Source organism: Pan paniscus, chromosome 6, assembly GCF_029289425.2.
Source record: "Pan paniscus chromosome 6, NHGRI_mPanPan1-v2.0_pri, whole genome shotgun sequence".
Taxonomy (NCBI): Eukaryota; Metazoa; Chordata; class Mammalia; order Primates; family Hominidae; genus Pan; species Pan paniscus.
Genome location: NC_073255.2, coordinates 35,370,138 through 35,396,469, shown reverse-complemented (window position 1 = coordinate 35,396,469; position 26,332 = coordinate 35,370,138). Strand labels below are relative to the sequence as shown.

At 43.6% G+C, this 26,332-nt stretch overlaps 1 long non-coding RNA gene across 1 annotated transcript; it reads right to left on the bottom strand.

Annotated features, from left to right (window-relative positions):
* Positions 1-6,857: 6,857 nt before the first annotated feature.
* On the bottom strand, positions 6,858-25,954 carry LOC117980910 (uncharacterized). The gene is made up of 3 exons (XR_004672408.3): positions 25,845-25,954; positions 14,471-14,510; positions 6,858-8,484 (listed from the first exon to the last, which is right to left on the bottom strand). It is a non-coding gene; the product is annotated as an uncharacterized LOC117980910 (long non-coding RNA).
* Between the last annotated feature and the right edge of the window lie 378 nt (positions 25,955-26,332).

Here is a 26,332-nt window from a genome sequence, read left to right as displayed (position 1 = left end):
CTTACAGGAATAGTCACTTATGCCTTAGTCTGGCTTAGTGAAACAATAGGGAAAAGGAAGCAATTAGATATGCATTTATCTCACATGAGCAAAAGGATGACTTTGAGTTCTGTCTGTCTTTTGTCTACAGGGAATTTTCTTGTGGGCAAATTGTGAGGGAGGTATGTAGCTTTTTTATCTTTGTTGCTATCTTGTTTAGGAGTGCAATGGGAGGCAGGTTTGCCCCACAGTTCCCAGCTTGACTTTTCCCTTTGGCTTAGTAATTTTGGAGTCCTAAGATTTATTTTCCTCTCACATCTCCCCGTTTTTCTTTTTAAAATCTTTCAGAGACAGCATTTTAGAAGAAAACAAGTCTCTGGTCTCAGGCTTTGTCTGATCTCTCATGGCTAGGATAGTTTATTCCTAGATGGAAAAGTACCACGCTATTTGGAAAGCTCATTTTTAGTAGGTTATGAAGTCTCATGTCCTTTGAAGAGAAAATAGGGGGAGGAAGGAAGAAAAACAACAACAAACAAAATGAAGAAGAATCCTGGAAAATCAATATAGGCCGTATTACTCTGAAGTCCATGTCAGTAGGCAGGTATGAAAGTGGTTTATGTGTGTAAATAGGTTGCTATTATTTTCTTCTGAAGTTTACGTTGTCTAGCTTCAGTTTGTAGGGCTTTAAGAAAGACTGCTTAATTTTAAGTGATTTCAAATCAGGAAAAATGGGATCGGGGGAAGTAAAGGAAAGAAGAAAAAAATTGAAAACATTATTTTGGAGACTTGTAGCCAGGAAAAATTTTTGAATTCAATCTAAATTGTAGAAAATAAAAAAAATTGAAAAACATTAGGCAAGACTAGAATCTAATAACAGGTGTACTATAGTTTATGTTGAAATATAATTTTCCTCTCTCCAGTCTCATTTTCACTAAAGACAAGTCATAGGACAAATTCATTTGCAAAATAAGTTGTAGTCTTATTATACTTGGCTGGAGTATTTGCATAAAGTCAGAAGAATAATTATTTGCTATATAGGCTCCTCTTTTTTTTTATTGGCTTTGCTAGAACTTTATTCCACTAAGAATCTCAGATTTAACTTTAATGCATTAAGCCTGGCCTGTGCCTGCAAATCCTTGCGTTAGTTGAGTGAATTCCTCACTTCAAGGTCCCAAGAAAACTTGGGGCTCCTGGGCCTGTCAGAAAGTGACATTCTTTACTCACTACAGGTCACCCTGTTCCAGGACTGTGCAGACAAGGTATGAGACCAGGTTTCTCAAGGAGTTTTTATTGGCTCTAAAGTCAACTTTCATTCTTTAAAGGAGTCTGTTTGTATCTGAAAGCATCCCATTCCAGTCAAAACCTTGGTAAAATAACCAGTGTCTCCAATTGTGCCCTGTTACAAAGGAACATTCTTGAGAAAGAATCTTTCTCAGAGGAAAGATTCTTATATTGCATGTATGCAAATAACTATATCGCCATAAGTTAAGAATACTCACAACTAGTTTCTAAATTTTGGAGAAATCAGGTAGAGAGAAATATGCTCCAAATTTTGTTTACAGAAATACACTTTACTCCATTGTTAAAAGCTATAAATAGCTCAAAAGAAAAGTTTTCTTGGCTCTGAAAAACAAAGGGTCAGCAATGTTTTAGGCAAAAAGTCATAAAAGGACTATTTCAGTTTCCTGTTAGTTCAGTCCATGCAGTTAACTTCTTTTCTGCTTGATATTCATGAACATTTCAGCTCTCCGTTGGAGTCTTGGAAGTTTTTCCTCTATTCTAGTGTCACAGTCTCCAAAGTTATTAGAAGCCTGCATTCAAGAGCACCTGTCAGAGTCCCACAGCTGATTATAAAACCACCTTTTGAATAGGATAAAAGTAAAACAACTGTGGATAACAAAAGTCTTAGAACAGTCATAAAGACACAATTGACAAAGATATTTGGTTACTTCTGTGGCATACAACAATTTTACATAATTATAATTACCACAATTACATAATAATAATAATTACCACTGATAACATATGCCAAGTCATATCAGAATCCAGGAATTTCATACAATTCTCAAACATATACCAATAACATACGTGCATAAATATAATCCAAAGAAGATTAAACATTGTTTTATACTTGACAATACTTCCTGTATGATTTTATTATATCAAATAAACCAAATATGTCTCTTTTGGATTTCAGGGGACTAATATCAAAAAATTAATGAGGACCAAAGTTAGAATTTGATTTTGGAAGGTTTGTCAAACATAAAAAGTTTAAAACACTTAATATCACAAAGTAGGATCACAGGTCATTGTAAAGTCATTCATTTAGACAAAGTGATAACTCAAAGATTTTTTTTAAGGCGAAAATCTTTATTCTTTGAGAGGAGACTTCATTTCCCAAACAATAAGCCTTAATAAAGACAGGATGAGGCCAATTAAACTTGTTCTCCAAAATTTTATAAAGCCTATAATATTAAATAGTTTAATCATCTTGACCATAAGATGTAATTTCCATAAGCCTTTTTTATAACCTTTTATTAAGGAGTGGGTTAATGCTCCAAGAAAACCTTGTTAATCTGACTCAGAGGCCCATATGCTAGTCTTGCATCAGTGCCTTTGACATTAATGGTTAATTTATAGAGAAACTAAACTTATTTTAGCTCTCAAAATTGACCCTTACAATGTCACACACCCATGTCTTCCATGATAGTTCCTGGGTCTTGAGAAGTTGAATAGTTTTAATTTCTGGCCCTGTGTCTCATAAACACAGTTTATTTTGATTGGTATCTTCTACAAGGTCTGAAGATAAAGCTTTAACTGCTGTCAGTGTTTAAGATTTAGTCGGACTTGGCATCCTTTTTAGACCCAGGAGTCTAAACCCTGTAACTTGATGGCACAAGGACTTTAAAAGCACATACAGAAAGTTACACAGATGTAATAACCTTAATGAAAAATAGTTTTTCTTTTAATCTCAGTTTTTTCTAAGCAGACCAAAACTTAGTAATAATGACATAGGAATCATTTCAATTAAAGTGTAAAATCTGTTTGTTAGGCCAGTTACCCAAAAGCAAAAGAAAAGAGCTTCTGCACTGCGACTGCTGTTCCCTGTGGAGAATCCATTTAGATTAACTGCAAGTCAAAATTAATTAAAGAGATACTTGAATTAGTTATGAGAGGTGAAGCCAGCTGGGCTTCTGGGTCGGGTGGGGACTTGGAGAACTTTTCTGTCTAGCTAAAGGATTGTAAACACACCAATCAGCGCTCTGTGTCTACCTAAAGGTTTGTAAACGCACCAATCAGCACTCTGTAAAAACGCACCAATCAGAGCTCTGTGTCTAGCTAAAAGTTTGTAAGCACACCAATCAGCACTCGTAAAAACACACCAATCGGTGCTCTGCGTCTAGCTAAAGGTTTGTAAACACACCAATCAGCACTCTGTAAAAACGCACCAATCAGCGCTCTGTGTCTAGCTAAAGGTTTGTAAATGCACCAATCAGCACTCTAAAAATGGACCAATCAGCACTCTGTAAAGTGGACCAATCAGCGCTCTGTAAAATGGACTAATCAGCAGGGCATGGGCAGGGCCAAATAAGGGAATAAAAGCTGGCCACCCAAACCAGCAGCTGCAACTGGCTCAGGTCCTCTTCCACACTGTGGAAGCTTTGTTCTTTTGCTCTTCACAATAAATCTTGCTGCTGCTCACGCTTTGGGTCTGCACTACCTTTATGAGCTGTAACACTCGTTGCAAAGGTCTGCGGCTTCACTCCTGAATTCAGCAAGACCATGAATTCAGCAAGACCACGAACCCACTAGAAGTAAGAAACTGTGGACACATCTGAACATCTGAAGGAACAAACTCCAGACATACCATCTTTAAGAATTGTAACACTCACCACGAGGGTCCGCAGCTTCATTCTTGAAGTCAGTGAGACCAAGAACCCATAGGCAGGAACCAATTCTGGACACAGTTAGACATAGGAAGAGTGTTTCCTGGGTTGTAAGTGAAAATTTTTTATTTCATAGAACAATTTAAAGCCAAAAGCACAGAATATTATGTTGGAAGGAAGCATTTCCTTTAGACCTTTAAGAGAAAACATTTTTAGCATCAGACCACAACAGAACCCCAAAAAAAAGAAGCTTACAGAAGCTGAAAATGAGTTGAAGAATAGAGTGATTATTTCAGGCACTTTAAAAGGGGAGAAAAAGCTGAAAACAGTGAGATGCAATACAAGTTGAAATTTGCTTAAAAAATTATAATGTCTTTTATCAATTTTAATTTTATTAAGAATGAAGCAATACTTCAAGAAAATTCCATTGTTCTAACCAATTTTTTTTTTTTTTTTTTTTTTGTGATAGAGTCTCACTCTGTCACCCAAGCTGGAGTGCAGTGGCACAATCTCGGCTCACTGCAAACTCCGCCTCCTGGGTTCAAGCGACTCTCTGCCTCAGCCTCCCGAGTAGCTGGGATTACAGGCGTCTGCCACCACGCCTGGCTAATTTTTGTATTTTTAGTAGAGACAGGGTTTCACCATCTTGGCCAGGCTGGTCTTGAAGTTGTGACCATGTGAGCCACCTGCCTTGGCCTCCCAAAGTGCTAAGATTCTTTAGTATATAAATGGTTTTTAGAAAATACCAAAACCCAATTCCTAGAAAGACCATTAGAAATAATTTCCCTTTAATTATAGACAACTTGATTATCTAAAAGCTTTTTTTTCCATAAATCCTCTTATGATTTACTCCAGACCATTCATGACATGCTTGTGAGGTGGAAGAATAGGGTCTGGAGGCAGGGAATCTAAGGCCAATTTGCCCTGACTTCCTAGAACTGAATCAAAAGGAAAACCCCACCTCTCCGCACCCAAGTAACAAAAGTATCAGAGGCTACTGTCTTTGCACTGCCTCACAGATGAAAAATGGAAAGTACCTCTGATTGGTCCCCTCCCACAACCAATCAGACTGGTTGCAAGCCAAGTCTTCACGTGTAACTTTGTAACTTCACTTCAACCTCTGATTTGTCACCTCCCACAACCAATCAGACTTGTCGTGGGCCACTCCTTCACTTACATAGGGTATAACCAAGTAACCAATGGAAAACTTCTAGAGGGTATTTAAACTCCAGGAAATTCTGTAACCGGCCTCTTGAGCTCCTTGCTGGAGCCCAATCCCAGTCTGTGGAGTGTACTTTTATTTAAATAAATCTGTGCATTCTTTGCTTCATTCTTTCGTTGCGTGGTTTGTGCATTTTGTTCAGTTCCTTGTTCAAAATGCCAAGAACCTGGATGATTCATAGTCAAGACCCTCCACCAGTAACATATATTGGCGAGCCAGCCAGGAGGTAAGCCCAAAGTTTGGGATTTATTTTTCTTCTCTTGCTTTCCCTTTTCCTCTCTGCTCCTTACAGGGGAACTCTTTTCTCTCTCTTTTTCCCTTTCCAGCTTGGAACCCTCGGTGGACAGTGCCTAAGCACAGAGGCAAACACAGGTTTCTAACAGGGCCACTCTCCGGTGAAACTGAAAGGTTTCTGTGTGAAAGTGCCTGACCACCACTGCCCAGTTCAGGTGAGGGACCTGAGTCCTTTTCCTTTTTTCAGTCTTTCAGTGGCCGTTTCCTAGTAGCTTCTTGGTAATTGAGGGAAACTGGCCGGGACCACTCTCTACTGTTACCTGAAGGCCAAGGAGTGAACCTGGGATAGCTCCCCTGCCCAGAAGGTGGAAGGACTCTTTTGTATCTTTTTGAGTTATAGTCCCTGATCCCTACCTGTGATGCAATTGGCAGCAGAAGCTTGTCCAGGGTGAACTCACACACATTTCAGGTGACTTAAACCCTCTTTCTTAAGCTAAATTCTCCCATAAAGTTAGCCTGTAAGGACAAAAGATAATATCTCTTAGATGTTTTGACCTCCCTTCTCCTACTCAATCTATTGACTGGCTGAGGACCTTTGGGACCCACAAGCTTTAGAACACATTCTATATCTTGGACCTCCACTTAAGGGAGCTTGGTGGTCATTGCTTTGGCATCAATTTGCTTGCCCTGAACCCCATAGAAATTCTATATATCTTTTATATACCCAGTATAAACCCAATCTTTTATATAACCTCTGCACCATTTCTTCATGGGGAATATCCCACTAGCCTTGGTACCGTTAACTCTGCAGTGTTCGGGAACCTCCTTAGTCTTGCAAGGAATGCAGGAAGATATGGCCTATCTAAATTGGTAGGAAGCTAGAAGCTGAGACCTTCATCCAGGGACAAGAGAAAAGCTCATATTAGGCCATTGCCTCTGGAGGGAAAACATGCAAAGCAACACTGGTGCCCATCTAAGGTCAGAGATGTCTGACACTTTTAGACTGGACCTCAAAGGGGGATGCCTAGGGGATCCAACTGCAGACCTCAACCTCTCCAAAGGGGATGCCCTAGGCAGAGGTTCTCAGGTCTAGTCTAAGGCCTCCTTAGAATTTTCTCTCTCTTGCAGACCACTACAGGAAACACTCCATTTATTCAACCTGACTTCCCACTTGGCTGCATCCTCAACCATTGAAATGAATTTGACCCTGATAATCTAAGGAGGAAACATTTGATATTCTTTTGCAACAATACTTGGCCCCGGTATTGTTTGGAATCTGGAGTTTGCTGTTGAATGGGAAAGCGGGATGATGTTGCATGTATCCAGGCCTTGGTGCTGCTGTCCTAAGAAGGGTCAGGCCTGGTCAGCATATGGTGCTCTCCTTTGGTGCTATTTGGCTCGTGTCTTCAGAGTCTGAGGAGGTTTGGCCTTTAAAAATCAAACTGCCACCGAAACTGCTTTAAAAATTTTTGGTTCACGGCCTTCACTGGATTACCTACTGGAGCAAACAAAGTGTAACCATGTAAAACCTGTGAGCTTGTATTGATATCTCATGGCTAGAGTTCCAAGGTAAAAGCTATTTGATCTTCATTTGTGTGTGTGTATACATGTCTAGATGTGTTTATTTGTATGTACACTTATTGTTATATGTTGTGTCAACCAAATCAGCTTATAAATAAAAAAGCACTCATAAATAAGTTCATGTGAACTTGAAAAGACATTTGGCTTAAAATCTCTATTTTCTCTGATAAAGTATTTGATTTAAAGCCCTTTTTTTCTTTAAGCCAATTAATTAGAGCACTTTTACATGTTTCTAATAGTGAAACATCATATACATGACACATAAATACATAGACGTATTATACATGCAGATAGAAGTAGAGCTTATCATTTCACAAGACCTCTTTTTTTCCTCCTGTTCTAGACTTCTAATTTCTTGATCTTATTACCCTAGGCAGTTGTCAGCTAAGATAACCCTAAATTTGCATATTAAAGGAACTCTTAGATGAAAAAATCAGATAGTGAAATTTACATCTCAGGGTACAGAGAGAAAGAGTCTGGTGCTAGTGTTTCCAGAATTTATTCCTTCTGGTGGGTTCTTGGTCTCTCTGACTTCAAGAAAGAAGCCTCGGACCTTGCAGTGAGTGTTACAGCTCTTAAAGGTGGTGTGTCCAGGGTTGTTTGTTCCTTCTGGTGGGTTTGTGGTCTCACTGACTTTAGGAATGAAGCTGCAGACCCTCATGGTGAGTGTTACAGCTCTTAAAGGTAGTGTGGACTGAAAGAGTGAGCAGCAGCAAGATTTATTATGAAGAGCGAAAGAACAAAGCTTCCACAGCATGGAAGGGGACCTGAGTGGGTTGATGCTGCTGGCTGTGGTGGCCAGCTTTTATTCCCTTATTCGTCCCCACCCACGTCCTGGTGATTGGTCCATTTTACAGAGCACTGATTGGTCCATTTCACAGAGTGCTGATTGGTGCATTTTACAGAGTGCTGATTGGTACATTTACAATCCTTTAGCTAGACACAGAGTGCTGATTGGTGCGTTTTTACAGAGTGCTGATTGGTGCATTTACATTCCTTTAGCTAGACACAGAGTGCTGATTGGTGCGTTTTTACAGAGTGCTGATTGGTGCATTTACAATCCTTTAGCCACAGAGTGCTGATTGGTGCATTTACAATCCTTTAGCTAGACACAGCGCGCTGATTGGTATGTTTTTATAGGGTGCTGATTGGTGCATTTACAATCCTTTAGCTAGACACAGAGTGCTGATTGGTGTGTTTTTACAGGGTGCTGATTGGTGTACTTACAATCCTTTAGCTAGACACAGAGCACTGATTGGTGTGTTTACAATCCTCTAGCTAGACAGAAAAGTTCTCCAAGTCCCCACTCGACCCGGGAAGTCCAGCTGGCTTCACCTCTCAATTCCCCCTCTAAACAGGACACCCCAACTGCTGTTGGGAATTGGGCGATGACCGCTCTAGCTACTTCCTGCTGGATAGGGGCGAAGAAGGGGCCTTATAGTTGTAGTGTCCTCCAGAGAGGAACTCTGTAGGCCAGCCAAAGGGCCAGTGGGTCGAGCCAGGGGTCCTCTGTAGAAGTTGTTAGTTGAGCTCATTTGGGGTTCCATTTGTAAGACAATCTGTAGCTTGATGGCATCAATCCTGGAGGAAACAAATTTGACAAAGAGGTTAAAAACACAGGGCCTGAAGGGAAGTAACACCAAGATGGCTGTCACAGGACCTACAAATGGGAGAAACCATGTTGCCCAACTCCAGAGGTTGGTATAAGAGTTTGAAAGGCGCTGTCTGATTTCAGAAGCTTTTTCCTGTAAATGCCGGCTGCATCTCATACTATCCCTGACGGGCTAGTGTAAAAACAATGCTCTTCCCCTAAGAAGGTGCAGAGTCCTCCTTTCTCAGCAATGAGGAGGTCTAGGCCTTGGTGGTTTGGGAGAGTCACTGCTGCCAAAGAGTCTATTTGGGATTGCAGAGTAAGGATAGATTCTGTTTTTTCTTGTAAACTGAGAAATCCTTTGAGAGTGTGTGGTAGTAGGATAATGAAGTAGATAAACTGGCTATTCCAGTTCCTGTAGCAGTAGCCATTCCTAACCCTATAAGTAGGGGTATTAGTTGTATGGCTCTGTGCTGACACACTTGAGCTTTGAGGGACACTGATAGGGTCTGATTTCCTGGGGCAGTGTTAATGTTGGGAATTAGGAAGACTCCTAGAACTGGAGTGTTGCAGGGACTGCTGCATTTTCTTACTAAGCCTTGAGGTTTTAAATGTCTAACAATATCCTGTAATCCTTTATGAGCTTCAGACCTTAAGGGATATTTCCTTTGATAAGGAAAAGTGGTGGGGTCTTTTAGCCTGATTTGGACTGGGTGGGCATACTGTGCCCTTCTGAATTGTCTTTCCAATGCCCAGACTTCAGGGTTGATTCCCTCCTCAAGCAGGGGACAACAAATGGGTACCTTGTTCCGCATATTCTTGTAGATAATAGCTCCAGCTTTGGCTAATATGTTCTTCCCTAATAAGGTTGTGGGACTTTCAGGCATAACAAGAAAGGCATGTGAAAAGAGTAAAGTCTCCCAATTACAGCTGAGGAGGTGGGAGAAATACTTGGTTACAGGCTGTGCCAGGATTCTTCGGATGGTAACGGACCTTGAGGACAGCTGTCCAGGACAGGAGATTAACACTGAGAAAGCCACATCAGTGTCCAGGAGGAAGTCAATTTCCTGGCCCTCAATGGTTAAACATACCCGGGGCTCAGTGAGGGTGATGACATGAGCTGGCACTTGCCCTGGGCACCCTCAGTCCTGTTGTTGGATCATCTGGTTGGGGGCTTCTCACCCAGAGAACCTTTGTCCTCTGGGACAGTGTGCCTTCCAGTGATTGCCTTGGCATAGTGGACATGGGCAAGGGGGCAGCTTGTTTCTCGTTGGACAATCTTTTTTAAGGTGTCCTTGCAAACCAAACTAGTAACAAGCCCTACTGGGTGATTAGCCTGCTCCATTTTCTGTCATCTCTGAACCACCAAGGTTTGTTTGTCTGAGGGCCATGACTAAGCCTGTGGCCTTTCTCTGATCTCACTTTTCCTTTTCGGCTTATTCCTGTTGGTCCCTATTATAGAACACTGAGGTTGCCAGGTTTAATAATGCCTCCAGATTTTGTTCAGGGCCCAGGGCTCACTTTTGGAGCTTTCTCCTGATATCTGTGGCTGATTGGGTAATAAACTTATCTTTTAGTATCAATTGACCCTCAAGTGAGTTGGGTGACAGGGGAGTATATTTTCTTAAGGCCTCCCATAACCACTTGAGGAAGACAGGAGGATTTTCTTCCTTTTCCTGAGTTATGGTGGACATCATTGAATAATTCATGGGCTTTTTCCTAATTCTCCTTAGTCTTTCTAGAACACCAGTCAACAGATGTTTGCGACTCCAGTCCCCATGATCTGAGTCAAGATCCCAGTGGGGATCCACACGGGATGGCTTGCTGACCAGTAGGAAATTTGTCCCTTTCTTTGGCTGTCATTCTATCATTTACTTGACTAAGATACCAGGTATCTCCAAACTCTCAGGCTGCAGCTAAAGCTGCATTTTTTTCATTAAAGGCCAGGGTTTGATCTAACAATAGCATGACATCTCTCCAAGTGAGATCGAAGGTTTGCCCTAGACCCTGTAGGACATCTATGTACCTATCAGGATCATCTGAAAACTTTCACAGGTCTGCCTTGACCTGCTTTAAATCAGAGGGGAGAAGGGGACATGTACCCAGGTTGGGCCAAATTCCCCTCCCCCTACAGCTTGAAGGGGACATAACCAATAGCCCGGGGGTTTTTGTGATCCTTTGGAGATTTCTTTGCTTGTTTCCTTCTGGGTGGGAAAGATTAGAGGAGGCTTATCATTAATAGGAAGGGGAGCCATAGGGATGCTAGGATATGGGAATAAGCTGAAAGGTCCTCCTGTGGGATGTAAATTGCAAGTTTTGCATAGTTGTGGATTCTCCTTCAATGAAAAGAAAGCTTGGACATAGGTATTTCACTCCATTTGCCCTCCTTTTTATAGAAAAGGTCAAGCTGCAGGATAGTATTGTAATTTACACTTCCCTCAGGTGGCCATTTTTCCCCATCAGAGAGAGAAAATATTGGGGCCAGGCCATAATACAGAAAAAAATGAGCCACTTCTTTTTCAGGGTTTGTGGCCCAAATTGGTCCCAATGGCTTAGGATGCATTTCAAGGGTGAGCCTGTTGATGCCTGAGTGTTTCCCATGTGAAAGAAAAAACCACCTGTGGTTTTGGTTTGTTTGTTTTCCCTCCTTGCCTAAGAACCCACAACAGTCCCTGGACCCTGCTGATTGGAATAGTTGCGCTCACCGACACAGCAGCAGAAACACTAGTTTTCCTCCTAGACCACAAGGAGGACCAAGGAAGGTCAGATTTAGTGGCCCTTACCGACGCATTCTCGAAAACCTGCACCCTTGCCTGTCCTCCTAGACCACAAAGAGGACCGAGAGAAATTGGATTTAGTGGCCCTTACTGACGCATTCTCGAAAACCTGTTAGAATCCTAAGCATTTTCCTGTTAGTATTGGGACATACCACTGTCCTATAAAGATGTTATGCCCCAAAAAAGAAGTGGAGGACCATACCCTGAGGGAAGGAAGGGATCTCCAGGGTTGGAAGAGTGACGCCTTTTGTCCTCACTTCTCATCATATGAATAGGAACGGTATCATTTCTGAGGCTCCCCATATCCTAGCTTCAGGAGTAGCTTTTATTAGGCCTGCTAGTCTGAGGAGAGATCCTAAAATTCCAGATAGTCCCCCACAGTGGGGCTTTGAGCAAAAATTATGTCTTTCTCATTGGTGAGCCCAGGTGCCCAAAGAAGGGAACAGAGTCCTGAGGTTTATACTATAAATCATTCTTATAAGATAAACTAGGAATGCACCAGAGACAGGGAGTGGTTTTTAGAAGCAAGACTAGCCTCAGAGAAGAGAGGCAGGAGGAAGTTTGTCTGGCAGGCATTAGGACCCAGGAGGCAAGGGTCAGGATAGATAGGACAGATGGGCGAGTCTCGCTTGGGCTATGTGACTTTGAGAGTTCCGCTCATGGCTACAGGGTCAACCAACTTTTTGTCGGGACCCTGGAGCTGAATGGCTTTCCTCTCTGCCAACCCTCGGCTCGGCCCAGAAGTACAGGAAAAGTGGAAGCTGGTTCCAGGCAAACCAATGCTCCCAACTCTGAAGAGTCAAGGGTTGTTAAAGAACACTTTCCCAGCACGCCTGACATCCATGTCTTTAGTCCGGTGGCCACGCTAGTCACTTTTAACTGGCCGACAGGTGCCCTGTATTTAGCCCCTGAATTCTAAGGAAAAAATAGGACAGAATAGCAAGCGAAAGGGGTCTGATGGTACTCATTGCTTGGTGATAGTCCCTTCATGGTCACCAAGATGTTTCCAGAATTTATTCTTTCTGGTGGGTTCTTGGTCTCACCAACTTCACGAATGAAGCTGCGGACCTCGCGGTGACTGTTACAGCTCTTAAAGATGGCACATCCAGAGTTGTTTGTTCCTCCTCGTGGGTTCGTGGTCTTGCTGACTTCAGGAATGAAGCTGCAGACCCTCACGGTGATTATTACAGCTCTTAAAGGTACTGTGGACTCAAAGAGTGAGAAGCAGCAAGATTTATTATGAAGAACGAAAGAACAAAGCTTCCACAGCATGGAAGGGGATCCAAGCGGATTGCTGCTGCTGGCTGGGTGGCCAGCTTTTATTCCCTTATTTGTCCCCACCCACATCCTGCTGATTGGTCCATTTTACAGGGCACTGATTGGTCTGTTTTACAGAGTGCTGATTGGTCCATTTTACAGAGTGCTGATTGGTGCATTTACAATCCTTTAGCTAGACAAAGCACTGATTGGTGTGTTTTTACAGAGTGCTGATTGGTGCATTTACAATCCTTTAGCTAGACACAGAGTGCTGATTGGTGCATTTATAATCCTTTAGCTAGACACAGAGCACTGATTGGTGCATTGTTATAGAGTGCTGCTTGGTGCATTTACAATCCTTTAGCTAGACACAGAGCGCTGATTGGTGCGTTTTTACAGAGTGCTGATTGGTATATTTACAATCCTTTAGCTAGACACAGAGCGCTGATTGGTGCGTTTTTACAGAGTGCTGATTGGTATATTTACAATCCTTTAGCTAGACACAGAGCACTGATTGGTGTTTTTATAATCCTCTAGCTAGACAGAAAATTCCCCAAGTCCCCACTCGACCCAGGAAGTCCAGCTGGTTTCACCTCTCACTAGTAGGAGGAGATTAAAAACGAATGCCAAATCAAACATAAAATTATAGAAGTCTATCATAGGATTATATTAGAAGACTGACTTTATTTATATAAGTAGTTCTAAATTTAGTCTGCCTTTTAACTGGATCTCTGAGCTCTGGGCAGAGCCCACACTGAATCCCGGGTCTCCAAAAAGAGAATTATTATGAGGCTAAGACCATGTGATGGTTTTATGAGTGCACTCTCCTTTTTTTTTTTTTTTTTTAACAAAAACGTTTCTCTAAGTGTCTGAACTACTCTCTTCCTAACTTTAATCACCCAACAGTAACCTCTGTTGTTACTCTGACTAAAATAATTATTTTAGTTAAAAAAAAAAAAAAGAAGAAAGAAAGAAACCAGGTAACACTATACAAAAGGAAGCAGTGTAAGATCTGAGACGAAATTTTCTGTTTTACACTCTTTGAGTTCCATAAGGAGAAACAGAGGTTGCTCCCCAAAAGGGAGTCTAGTGCCTTCTCTGTTTTCTTTAAGGAATCCCAGGGTGTTAGAAACTATTTTAGATTCCTCATGCAGCACAGGGTGGCAAGAGAAAGAAGAGGCAGCAGAAGTAAAATGAAGAAAACAGAATTTGGTTGACGGAGAAGAAAAAAACTTTTGCTCAAAAAGTTGAAGGAGAGAAATAAAGAAGGCCTTAACTACACAGACAGACACACACACACCCCTTGGATGTTAGCTTTTATTTAAGCTTTTAGCCACTAAGCTCCTTAAAAAAAATACCTTCAAATCTCATTACTGTATTTTAGCTAGTACAAACTGCTGATATTTCAAAAGTAATGCAAATACCAAACCAGAAAGGGCTTGATTTAGGAACCAAACTTAGGCAGTCATAATGAAAATAAGGACAGAATCTTAGTTTCCAAACTGCAGTGCTGGGGGGACAACCATTGCTCTTTCAGTTTGGCCTGGTTAGCAAAAGATGGCCTTGTTATGTAAATAAAGCCCCTAAGGTAGTCAAAATCAAAAAAAATTTTTTTTTCCTTTTGCTACCTGCTTTTTTCTTTTTTCTTTTTCAGTTGCAGGAATTTAGCCAATTCAGAGATCTTGTTCTCCATAATTTGGAATTTTCCTTCGGATTTGATCAAGTTGGATAGAGTTGGTCAAACCCAATGGGAAAAAGATGAAAACAACAAGAAACAGAAACAAACAACAACAGCAACAACAACAAAAACAGTTAAGTGAAACAAACAAACAATCACACAATTTATGTGGTCACTGAGTGCTCTAATAGTAAGGAGAAATTAAGACCAGCTGGCTGTTAGTCTTAACTCTAGCCAAGACAAAACTCCAATTCAGCTACTTACCTAGTAATGAGTCTCAGGCTGAAGTCTGCTCTCTCTCATCCTAGAAGCAGGAAAAAACTGAAACTCATCTTCCCTGTTGGAAACGAGCTCAAACTCCAGAAAGGAGTTACCTGCCTTCCATCATCATGGAAGCAGGAAAATTTGCCTTCCCTGTTGGAAGCAAGTAAAACTCCAAAAAGGAGTTGCACAGCAAAATAAACTTCAGATCTCAACAAATTTGGGGAGATCAGGGATTCTCTGGGGGTGGGGTGGCTCCCAGGCCTCAGCCAATTGTCCTATTGGTTTCAGCCATAAAGACAGCTCAGGCTGCTACCACACACTGATAGGAGATTTGTCAAAGGTCGGGGCATCTTCACTCAGAATCCCTCTGTGATTACCAGTTGTGAACACAAAATATCTGAGATGGGTCTCAGTCAATTTAGAAAGTTTATTTTGCCAAGGTTAAGGACACATCCGTGACATAGCCTCAGGAGGTTCTGTTGACATGTGTGCAAGGTGGTTGGGGCACAGCTTGGTTTTACACATTTTAGGGAGACATGAGATATCAATCAATATATGTTAAGACATATATCAGGTGGTCCAAAAAGGTGGGACGACTGGAAACAGGGAGGGGGCTTCCAGGTGATAGGTAGATAAGAGAAAAACAGTTGCATTCTTTTGAGTTTCTAATAAGCCTTTCACTGAATACACAATTTACAGGACTAATCACTTAAGCCTTAGCCTGGCTCAGTGAAACAACAGGGCAAAGGAAGCAATCAGCTATGCATTTGTCTCACGTGAGCAGAGGGATGACTTTGAGTTCTGTCTAGCTATCTTGTTTAGGAATATAATGAGAGGCAGGTTTGCCTCCAGTTTCCAGATTGACTTTTCCCTTTGGCTTAGTGACTTTTACTTTGAGGTCCCATGATTTATTTTCCTTTAACATTTACAAGGAGAAGTGAAGAAATAAGTAAATTAGAGAGCTAGATGGATAGAAGTTTACAGTTAGAGAGAGTGGGATGTTGAAGGTAATACTGGTTGCATATTTCTTATCCAAAATGCTTGGGACCAGAAGTGTTTCAGATTTCAGATGTTTTCAGATTTTGGAATATTTGCATTATACAGGTTCAGCACCCCTAATCTGAAAACCTGAAATCCAAAATGCTCCAATGATTGTTTCCTTTGAGCATCACAATGGTGCTCAAAAGGTTTTGGATTTTAGAGCATTTCAAATTTCAAATTTTCAGATTAGGGATAATAAACCTATATCTCAGAAATGGTACATTTCTGAATAATGACAAATTGTCATTATTTGCCATGAGAATTGTCATTAATGTGGGTGGAGATGGGGATGATTGTAGGTCAAGAGATTGAAGCAGTAGGGCAGGCTTGGGTGTTAGTACGGCCCTTCATGGGAATGTGTTGATGTCATCCAGGGTCACGGGAGGCTTCTGAGTGGGAAGGAAGCTGAGCGCCTATGGTTACAGTCTTCACTGATGAAGGCAGACAGTAGGAGGTTGGCAGATGGTGGGCACTGACTAGACTGGAAGTGCCAAGAACTTCAGTGGAGCAAGGTTTTACCCAAGACACAGAGGTTGTGGTCTAGAGCAGCCCAGGGATGAAGGATCACCCATTGGAGAGGACTGTGGGGAAAACAGAGCCCTGGGAGATGAACCAAGCATCAGTTGAGGCTGGAACAGTTAAAATGTATACATCAAATTCTCTCCAAGGACACTGTACCCTTGGCTGAAAATTCCCTCCTTAGTCTATTTCCCATCCCAAATTCTACCCATCCACACTGTGGCATCCTAGGTCTCTGTAGCAGCTGAACAAGCAGGCCTCCGTAACAACTGTTTCAGCACTGACTGAGTGGTTAAGTTAAATATTAAAAGTTGAAAGAGCCAGTAACCTTATACAAAGGCTGGAATAGAACAAAAGCCCACCGCAAGTTTTTGCCTAAGTCTTTCCTGTGCCTTGAACCATGACAAGAGGAGGAAGGAATTCTTAACCAGACCCATTTAGGATTAAGTAAGTTTTTATTGGCTGGGTACGGTGGCTCACACCTATAATCTCAGCACTTTGGGAGGCTGAGGCAGGCAGATCACCTGAGGTCAGGAGTTTGAGACCAGCCTCCTGGCCAACATGGTGAAACTCTGTCTCTACTAAAAGTACCAAAATGAGCCAAGCATGGTGGCGGGAGCCTGTAGTCCCAACTACTCAGGAGGCTGGGGCAGGAGAATCGCTTGAACCCGGAAAGCGGAGGTTGCAGTGACCTGGGATCACACCACTGCACTTCAGCCTGGGCAACAGAGTGAGACTCCATCTCAAAAAAAAAAAAAAAGAAAAGTTTTTACTGGGGGTCTGAAGACACAAGTTTTATTGGAGGTCTAAATGAACTCCTCAAACCTCCGTGATTTAGCAGGAGATGTGATAAGGGTAATCACCCCAGCACTTGGACCCATCTAGATTCAATACATTTACTGAGGCTCCAGAAGAAGGTCTTCACACCTTAGTTATGGATTAGAAGAAGTTAATCACTTATGTCTTTAGATGAATGCACACTTACATGTAGACATATAGCTTAGAAGGTATATAAGCCCTGGAAAACTTTGTAATTTTGAGTTAGTCTGGTGATATATTCCAGGCCTTCTCCCTGTACCCGGTTACAAAAATAAACTTCCTTCCTTCCCAGTTCAACTGCATCTTGTTATTGGGCCGCGAGAATCAGCAGCCTGACCCTTGGCTTGGACCAGGAACAACATGGTCTCATAGAGCTCATCCCATGTTCCAAAGGGAGATTAAATGACAAATTAAGATACCCCAATAATAAAATGCCAACAATAAGATGCCCTACAGTGTAATAGAAACAATGTACCATTATGAAATTCCCAGTAGGAAATGAAAGCTCAAAGACTAAATTCACTTGCCATTTCAAGATAAAAAGAAAATTTCAGGTCCAAACTTTTTTCCTGCCTCAATTTCATATTCTGATCAGGCTCAGCCAGAGGATGTCTCAGTATTTAGACAGAGTGGAGGTTCCTGCGGCACCATCCTGGAGAGGTGTAACATTCTCTGGGTGGAAAAGGTGAACTCTGCTCTCATATGCTATCTACTTAAAGAGTCTGGAATTAATAGGGCACCAAAGATGATCACAGCTCTGTCTCCACATCCACCAAATGTAGAAACCAAATCTGATAACTAAGTCATTTATCAGAGACTCAGTGGTACCCAAGTGAGGAAGGGCCACTGGAGACAATCTTGTTTTTTTCACCGGGGCTGGAGTGCAGTGGCGCGATCTCCGCTCACTGCAAGCCCCGCCTCCCGGGTTCACGCCATTCTCCTGCCTCAGCCTCCAGAGTAGCTGGGACTATAGGGGCCCGCCACCACGTCCAGCTAATTTTTTGTATTTTTAGTAGAGACGAGGTTTCACCGTGTTAGCCAGGATGGTCTCGATTTCCTGACTTCATGATCCACCTGCCTCGGCCTCCCAAAGTGCTGGGATTACAGGCTTTAGCTACGGCGCCCGGCCATTCCCCTCCCTTTTCTGCTAGGCTCACTGAACTATTAACGAGCAAAAAGTAAACTTCCCTTTTCTTTGAGTTATTATACATTTTGGGTCTATTTGTTAGAGCAATGCGCTTACCCTACTATACTCTCCCTGGGCCTTGTATGATGAAATTGGTAACAGCCACAAAAACTGCATCTGGGACACAGGAGAAGGTGGTAGAGGGGAAAATAATCTGACTGACAAAGATTCTGTTTATAGGTGACTTTTTAGGATTGTGGAGTTAGGCAAAGCTGGGATCACTCACACAGCCTGATAGGGGATTTTCCTACGTGAGTGGGCTGACCTGGTGGTCCTGGTTACACTGCCCACCAGCCTTCTGGTGTCTCTACTAGGAGTAAGGTGCCTTCTGTTTCTCCTCCAGGACCCCACACCTCCAGACCCTGCTGAGGGAGGGCCACCCATTTCTAGTCCCAGCTCCTACTCTATCCGTGTGACCTTAAACAAGGCCTTTCCCCTCTCTGGCCTCAGTATCCGCCTCTGAATAATGGGGCTGGGCCTGCCGACCTTCTGGCCCTTTTCTGCTCTGTGAGTTTGTGAACTTGTGATAGGGAGACAAGAGTCCTAGGAAGGAAATAGAACTTGGGATAGGGAGACAAGAGTCCTAGGAAATGGAAGGAGAGCACGTTTCACTCTGTCCAGCAGAGGGCAGCAGCTACCCACAAATCAACAGCCGAGCAAAGCCAGGGCTGTGTGGGAGCTATGCACAGGTTCTGCCTCCAGAAGCCTTCAGTGCCAGCCTCTGAGCCAGAGGGTTCCAAGCAGAAGAGGTCCTCCAAGCCCCTCTCAGCTCTTACTTACGGCATCCCAGATGCCCTATTCCTCTTCTGCAGAGAGAAGGTGGGTCAGCCACTAAATGGTGCTGGGACCTTGCAGTTTGGTGGGAAGGAGGAAGCTTACTCAAGCAAGGAAGATGAGACAGGCAGAAACCCACGCATAAGCCAAAAGCCCCTCCAAAGCGAGGTGTTGTTCCAGGCTGACAAGTGTCCAGCAGGGTGGACTTCAGACTCCCTGTTAGGAACTGAATTGTGTCCCCCAAAAAGATAAAGTCACCCCAGGGTATGACCTAATTCAGGAAAGGTCATTGCAGATGCATTTAATTAAATGAAGATGAGCTCATGCTGGAGTAGGGTGGACTCTGAACCCAGTAGGACAAGCGTCCTTGTTAAGAAGAGGGAAATCTGGACACACACAGAGCAGAGACCGCCGTGTGAAGATGGAGGCAGAGATCGGAGAGATGCTGCCACATGCCACAAATGCCTGGGGCTCCCAGAAACTACACGGAGCCTCCCCCAGCGGCTTCAGCAGGAGCATGGCTCGGCCAACACTTTAATCTTGGTCTTCCAGCCTCCAGAACGGTGAGTCTGTGAGTTTCTGTGGTTTAGGCCCCCCAGTTGTGGTTGTTTCTTACGGTAGCCCCAAGAAACCAATACACTCCCCCGTCCACTTTCCACGGCAGAGGTTGGGCGTCACTGAATCCCACCTCCACAGCAGGTTTTGCTTGGACTGCACAGTATTTATTGATGCTGCTGTTGGTTTTAATTTCTAATGTGTGTGCCTGTAGCTGTACCACTCCTCCTGATGACTCACCTGGCTCCTGCGGGCATCTGAGATGTGGTTTCTGCTCCACACTTCCTGGGGGAGCAGAGGAACTCCTCAGCCTCCTCTCAAACTTCTCTCAGGTTGTGCTGTTCACTCCCTCCCCAGGCTTCCGGTCCACACGGACAGCTCTGACCCCGAGAAGATTCTTTGTCTTAGACAAACATCTGCCTCCCTGTAACTTCGGTTCACCTGTACTTGCTCTGCACTCCAGGGCCATACAGAACCCCTCTGCTCCCTCTGCCCTTAGCCATTGGCTCCTAGGAGACACTTGCTTGTCCGGCCGTCGCTTTAAACTGTCTAGTTCCAGCTCCCTCAGAACTTCCTCAGTGATGCAGTTTCCTGACTGTCATATTGCCTGGATAAGCTCCAGTATGTTCAACTCCCTCTGTGGTTCAGCAACCAGGACTAAACAGGATTCACCTGATGCACATTCTAACCAGAGTCAAGAGGGCAGAAGCATCGCCTCCTGAGTTCCAAACTCAATATCTCAATTGTAATCCCCACGTGTCAAGGGAGGGGCTTGGTGGGAGGTGATTGGATCATGGGGGCAGTTTGCCCCATGCTGTTCTCATAATAGTGAGGGGTTTCTCACGAGATCTGATGGTTTTATAAGGGGCTCTTTCCCCTTTGTGCACCCTCTCTCTTTCCTGCTTCCTTGTGAAGAAGGTACTTGCTTCTCTTTCTCCTTCTGCCAAAGCATGACTTTATAATTGTAAGTTTCCGGAGGCCTCCCCAGCCATGCGGAACTGTGAGTCAATGAAACCTCTTTCTTTTATAAATGACCCAGTCTTGGATATTTCTTTATAGCAGTGTGAAAATGGACTAACACAGATATTTGGCAGGCATCCAGTAGTCTTCGATAAACACAACCACCATCTAGTGGCCAGAACAGCCTTATCGGGCCCCACTGTTTGCAGTGAAAAGCTGTTCCTTTCCTCATCCTTTACAGGGCCAAGCACCCAGCATCCTGGGACAGTGGCCCTGTGTGCCCAGCTTTGAGGATGAGCTCATGCCTGGTTGCTCTGGGTGGAGAAAGGGGAGAGTTGAATCGACATCCATATGTATAAATCTCCTTTTGTGCATTTAGAATCACGTCCTTAGAATAAATTCCGATCAGTGGCATTACTGAAGCAAATTGTATCAAAAATGCAAAAAAGACCCATTTTTCCAAATTGTTTTCTAACAAGGAAGTCATATTGTTTACTTTTTGATACTGTTCTTTAGAAAACGATGCATTAGAGTTTTACATTTCATATAGTGTGTTCTATTTATTTTATACTTTGCAATTTCTGTAATTTTTAAGCACTGTTCTTCCCATACTAGAGGCTCTGCTCTAACTATTCAACTCTGTTTGTCCTAGTTTTCCTAAAATTCCCTTTTCCACTGGTGTGTGGTGCAAGATGAGGCACATTTTCCATGGATGGTGAACAGAGGGAGGAGCCTTTTGATCACAACCCGGTCACCCCACTTCTAAGCCACTGTGCCTCCAGCCCCACAAGACTAAGGAGAGAGAGCGCAGAGTGGTGGAGAGTGAGCTGTGCTGGGACCGTTGTTTCCGTAACCTCGTTTTCTGTGTCCAGCTGACACACCTTCAAAGCGGCATCAGGTCCTACACTGTAGCTTGCAATGTGCCTGTTTCCAGAAACCAAGGTGAAAGTGCTTTTAGACAGTGTTCCTATGCAAGAGTCCCTTCCCAGCTTTTTTCTGGAAATGCATGTTTCTCTGAACTCTGAGTCCCAAGAAAAATCATTTGAGACATCAAGAAAATGGGGGAAGTGCTAAAATTGTGTGGGAATTCAAGCTTAACAATAAACATCAGACATTTTTGGTAAAAATGAATCCACTGACATCGGGGAGGAGCAAGAGAACAGCACGCTGACACTGGGTCAGAGGCTAAGACCGACATTTCTGGGAACCACTCCCGGAAGGGCACAGATGAGACACTTTCAGCCTCTCGTCAGCCAGCCTGGCCTGTAGCTGCTGCACGTTATGAGTGTGTTCCTGGCATGACTGCTTCTAACAGTGAGTTTTCTGGCAAATCAAATAAATACTAATAAGTCTGTATGCACATTATACTTTATACAAATCCTATGAGTGATGTTCCAGAAATAACAAGTTTTGAAGGCAAAATAAGTCCTTAAATTGGCAACTTTGACACATAATTCCATGTAGTAGTTAATCTTGCTAGAAGATCCCAATGTTGTTATTCTAATACAATCTGATAATGTTCACTGGCATTTTCCACTGTTGGCCTCTTTACTATAGCCTACAGTTGTTTGTTTGTTTATTTGAGATGGAGTCTTGCTCTGTTGCCTAGGCTAGAGTGCAGTGGCGTGATCTTGGCTCACTGCAACCTCCCCCTCCCAGGTTCAAGCAGTTCTCCTGCCTCGGCCTCCCTAGAAGCTGGGATTACAGGCACGTGCTACCACGCCCAGCTAATTTTTGTATTTTTGGTAGAGACGTGGTTTCATCATATTGGCCAGGCTGGTCTTGAACTCCTGACCTCAGGTGATCAGCCTGCCTCGGCCTCCCACACACAGTGCTGGGGTTACAGGTGTGAGCCACGATTCCTGGCTGCCTACAGTTCTTTGTAAAGCAGACAAAATAGTTTCATTTTTTAAAGAAATGAACATATATGAGGCAACCTGTACCTAATTTAGGAGTTCAGAAATTCCCTGGACTGCCTATACATTTTGGTTTCTCATTCCTAATTCCCAAAGATTAAAATCTGTCAGGAATTTGGAAACACTGAATCACAGGCCAAAATAGGACTATGTCTCCATTCATTCATTCATTCAACAATTATTTATTGAGCGCATGCTGTTTTTCAGGCACTGTGCCACATATTGAAAATAGAGTAGTGAGTAAGACAAAGTCATCACTTTAGGGAGTTTATATTTTAGAGGAGAGAAAGACAAATAAAAGTGTTTAGGCTGGGCATGGTGGCTCACACCTGTAATCCCAGCACTTTGGGAGGTCAAGGCAGGTGGATCACCTGAGCTCAGGAGTTCAAGACCAGCCTGGGCAACAATCCCATCTCTAACAAAAACATAAAAAATTAACCGGGTGTGGTGGCACATGCCTGTGGTCTCAGCAACTTGGGAGGCTGAGGTGGGAGGATCTCTTGAGCCTGGGAGGCAGAGGTTGCAGTGAGCTGAGGTTGTGACACTGGACTTCAATCTGAGTGACAGATCCCATCTCAAAAACAACCCTGGGCAGGGTGTGGTGGCTCACACCTGTAATCCCAGCACTTTGGGAGGCTGAGGCAGGCAGATCATGAGGTCAGGAGATTGAGACCATCCCGGCTAACATGGTGAAACCCCATCTCTACTAAAAATACAAAAAATTAGCTGGGCGTGGTGGCGGTTGCCTATAGTCCCAACTACTTGGGAGGCTGAGGCTGGAGAATTGCTTGAACCCGGGAGGCGGAAGTTGCAGTGAGCCGAGATTGCACCGCTGCACTCCAGCCTGGGCAACAGAGTGAGACTCCATCCCAAAAAAAAAAAAAAAACTCAGAACTGTTTAATACAATGTACTGGCAAGTGGTGATGAGCACTATGGAAACGTGAAGCAATGTTTGAGTGCAGCGAGTGAAGCGGTGCTGTTTTGTATGTGATTGTCATGAGGACCCCTCAGAAGAGCAGAGAGCTGAATGCAGTGAGCATAGAACCTTACTGAGGCCTGGGCAAGGCTCTTGCAGACAGCAAACTGCCCTGAGGCAGGACTGTGTTTGGCGTGTCCTGGAAACAGGAAAGAAGCCAGGGCCTCTGGAATGTGGTGAAGGAGAGGGAAAAGTAGGAAATGAGGCTGGACAGAGAGGCAGGGGCCAGAACATATAGGGCTGTGTAAGTCACATTGAGTTCTTTAGATTTTCCTGTAAGTGTGGATGGGAAGCAGTTGGAGGGTTTTGAGGAGGGGTGGTGTGATCTGACCCGCATTTTAGAATCATCCTGTTGGCTGAAGTGTGGAGGAAAAAAGCAGGGGGCAGAAGTAGAGGTGAGGGGCAGCCAGTTAGGAGGCTACAGGAGTAGCCCAGACCAGACAGGAGGGTGGTTCGGCCCTCAGAGATCTTGGTGGGGCAGATTAAAGAGTGATCAAGTTAGAGCTAACAGGACTTTTTGTTTTTAGACTGGGTCTCGCTTGTTGCCCAGGCTGTAGTGCACTGGTGCAATCATGGCTCACTGCAGCCTTGACCTCCTGGATCAAGGTATCCTCCCACCTCTCAGCCTCCCAAGCAGCTGGGACTACAGGTGCACGCCACCAAGCCCAGCTAATTTTTGTATTTATGGAGATATGGGTCTCACCATGTTACCCAGGCTGGTCTTGAACTTCTGGGCTCAAGCCGTCTGCCTGCCCTGGCCTTCCAAAGCATTGGAATTACAGGCCTGAGCCACTGTGCCAGGCCAGAGCCAACAGGACTTACTGAGAAATTATCTGAGAGAGAGGGGTCAAGGAAGACTCCCTCTGTTCAACCAAGCAACGAGGTGAATGGTGCTGCTGCTTCCTGAGATGGGGAAGACTGTAGAGGAAACAAACCAGGAACGACAAATCAGTAATTTAGCTTCGAATACATTAGGTTTGAGATGTCTAGTCTGTACCCAAACAGACCACACTGTGGCATCTGGGCAGCAGGATCTGCAGAATCCAGCAGGATGGATGCTGATGCCAAGCTGAGTAGACAGTTGGGTCTGTGAGTCTAAAGCTCAGGGAAGACCTCAGGGTCTGGGAAACAAATCTGGAGATCATCACCCTGTCCATGAAAGCCAAGGGAATGATGGAAGATACTATGAGAAAAAGTGAAGAGAGGAAAGAGAAGAGGTCCATGGAAGGAGACCTGGGAGAATCCAACCTTCGATTAGATCAGGAAGAGGAGAAGGATCCAGTAAAAAACTCTGAGAAGTCTCTGGGAAGGAAGTCTTCCTTCCTTCCCCTGTACCAGGAGAGGTGCTATCCTAGAAATTAGTAAAGAAACAGTTTTTGATGGGGAGAGCAGGATCACCTTTGTCAACTGCTGCTGCGAGACTTGGAAAAATAAGGACTGGGAAGAGAGCAATAGAAACTTTGAAAGCCATTGGTTATCTTGACAAGAGTTGTTTCTGTGGGGGTGGTGAGAACTGGAGCCTGATTGGATGGGTTCAAGAGAGAATGGGGAGTTCTAGCCAAGAAGGCTGATGAGGATGAGTCAAATTAAAAATGTTTTCTTTTTATGAGTCCTCTCATATTTACTGATACAACTGATATATTGGGTCTCCATTCTGCCACATTACTTTATATTGATCATGTACTGTATCTGCTATGTTTCCCCATGCAATGTTATTTTTTTACTTTAAAAATTGTATTTATAAAGGTTTGTAATTTTATTCCAGTGGTTATTTTATATGTACACTTTTTTAAATGCTTTTAATTTTTTTTTTTTTAAGACAGGGTCTTGCTCTTTGCCCAGGCTGGAGTATAATGGCATGATCCTGGCTCATGAAAGCCTTGGCCTCCTGGGCTCAGTAAGTCCTCCCACCTCAGCCACCTGAGTAGCTGGGACTACAGGTATGTGCCACCACAACAAACTAATTTTTTTGTATTTTTTGTAGAAATGGTGTCTCCCTGTGTTGCCCAGGCTGGTCTCAGTCAGGCGATCCAGCGCACAAGCAATCCTCTCACCTCAGCCTCCCTTGGCTCTTACTCTTATTTTCGTGTTTAAGCTTTTACTATCTGGTTTATAAATACTATAGTATTCTTCATCTCCCATCCATCGCTCATACAACAATCTAGGGGCATATTCCGTTTTTCTCTTTCTATTTCCCTTGTCCCATTTTTGAGTTGCACTATTTCCTTATCATCTCTTATCAGCTGAAGCTCATTCTCTAGTATACCGTCAGAAAACTTTTTATTTTTTGCAAGGGGCCAGATAGTAAATATGTTCAGTTTTGCAGGCATGCAATCTCTGCCACAGCTCTACCATTGTAGAGTATAAGCAGCCATAGACAATATGTAAACAAATGGGTATGGCTGTCTTCCCATAAAACTTTATTTGCAAAAACAGGTGGTGGGCCAGATTTGGCCTATAGGCTAAAGCCCTATCTTAGAGTAGCAGCAGATAAGGAGACAGAAAAACTGTACAGGAGGTGAGAGAAAACTGGCAGGAGAGCTAGGGGGATATTGACGAAAGAGGAGCCCTTTAAATCTTCCAGGGGTAGAAAAAATGAAATTCTTTGATGTTACTCAATAGTTTACCTGCTCGGAAGGAGGAAAGGTGTCTCTTCCATCTCAGGGTTGGCTCGGCATCCATCCTGCTGGATTCTGCAGATCCTGCTGGCCAGATGCCACAGTGTGGTCAGCTGAAAGTGATTTGCTCATCCTGAAAACAGCAGGTATAGAAAGCGCTCTTTCAGCGCCATGGCAACCAGATCGTGTTTTTCTAAAAAAGGATCAGATCAGCGGGTGTGTCCCTCCAGGCATTGATCCATTAATATGCACTGAGCTCATTTCAGAGCCAGGCCCTGGGCTGAGTGCTTGGAATACAAAGATGCAAAAGGCTAAGTCCTTGTTTTTAAGGAGCTCATAGACTGGAGGAGGAGGCAGACGTGCACAGTAAACAGTGTAATCACACGTCATCAAAGGAAGGGACACACAAAGGGCTGGGGAGCATCTCCTCCTCTTTGGGAGAAACTGACCTGGAGACCTAAGGTTGAGCTGACAAACTGGGATGGGTCAAGGAAAAT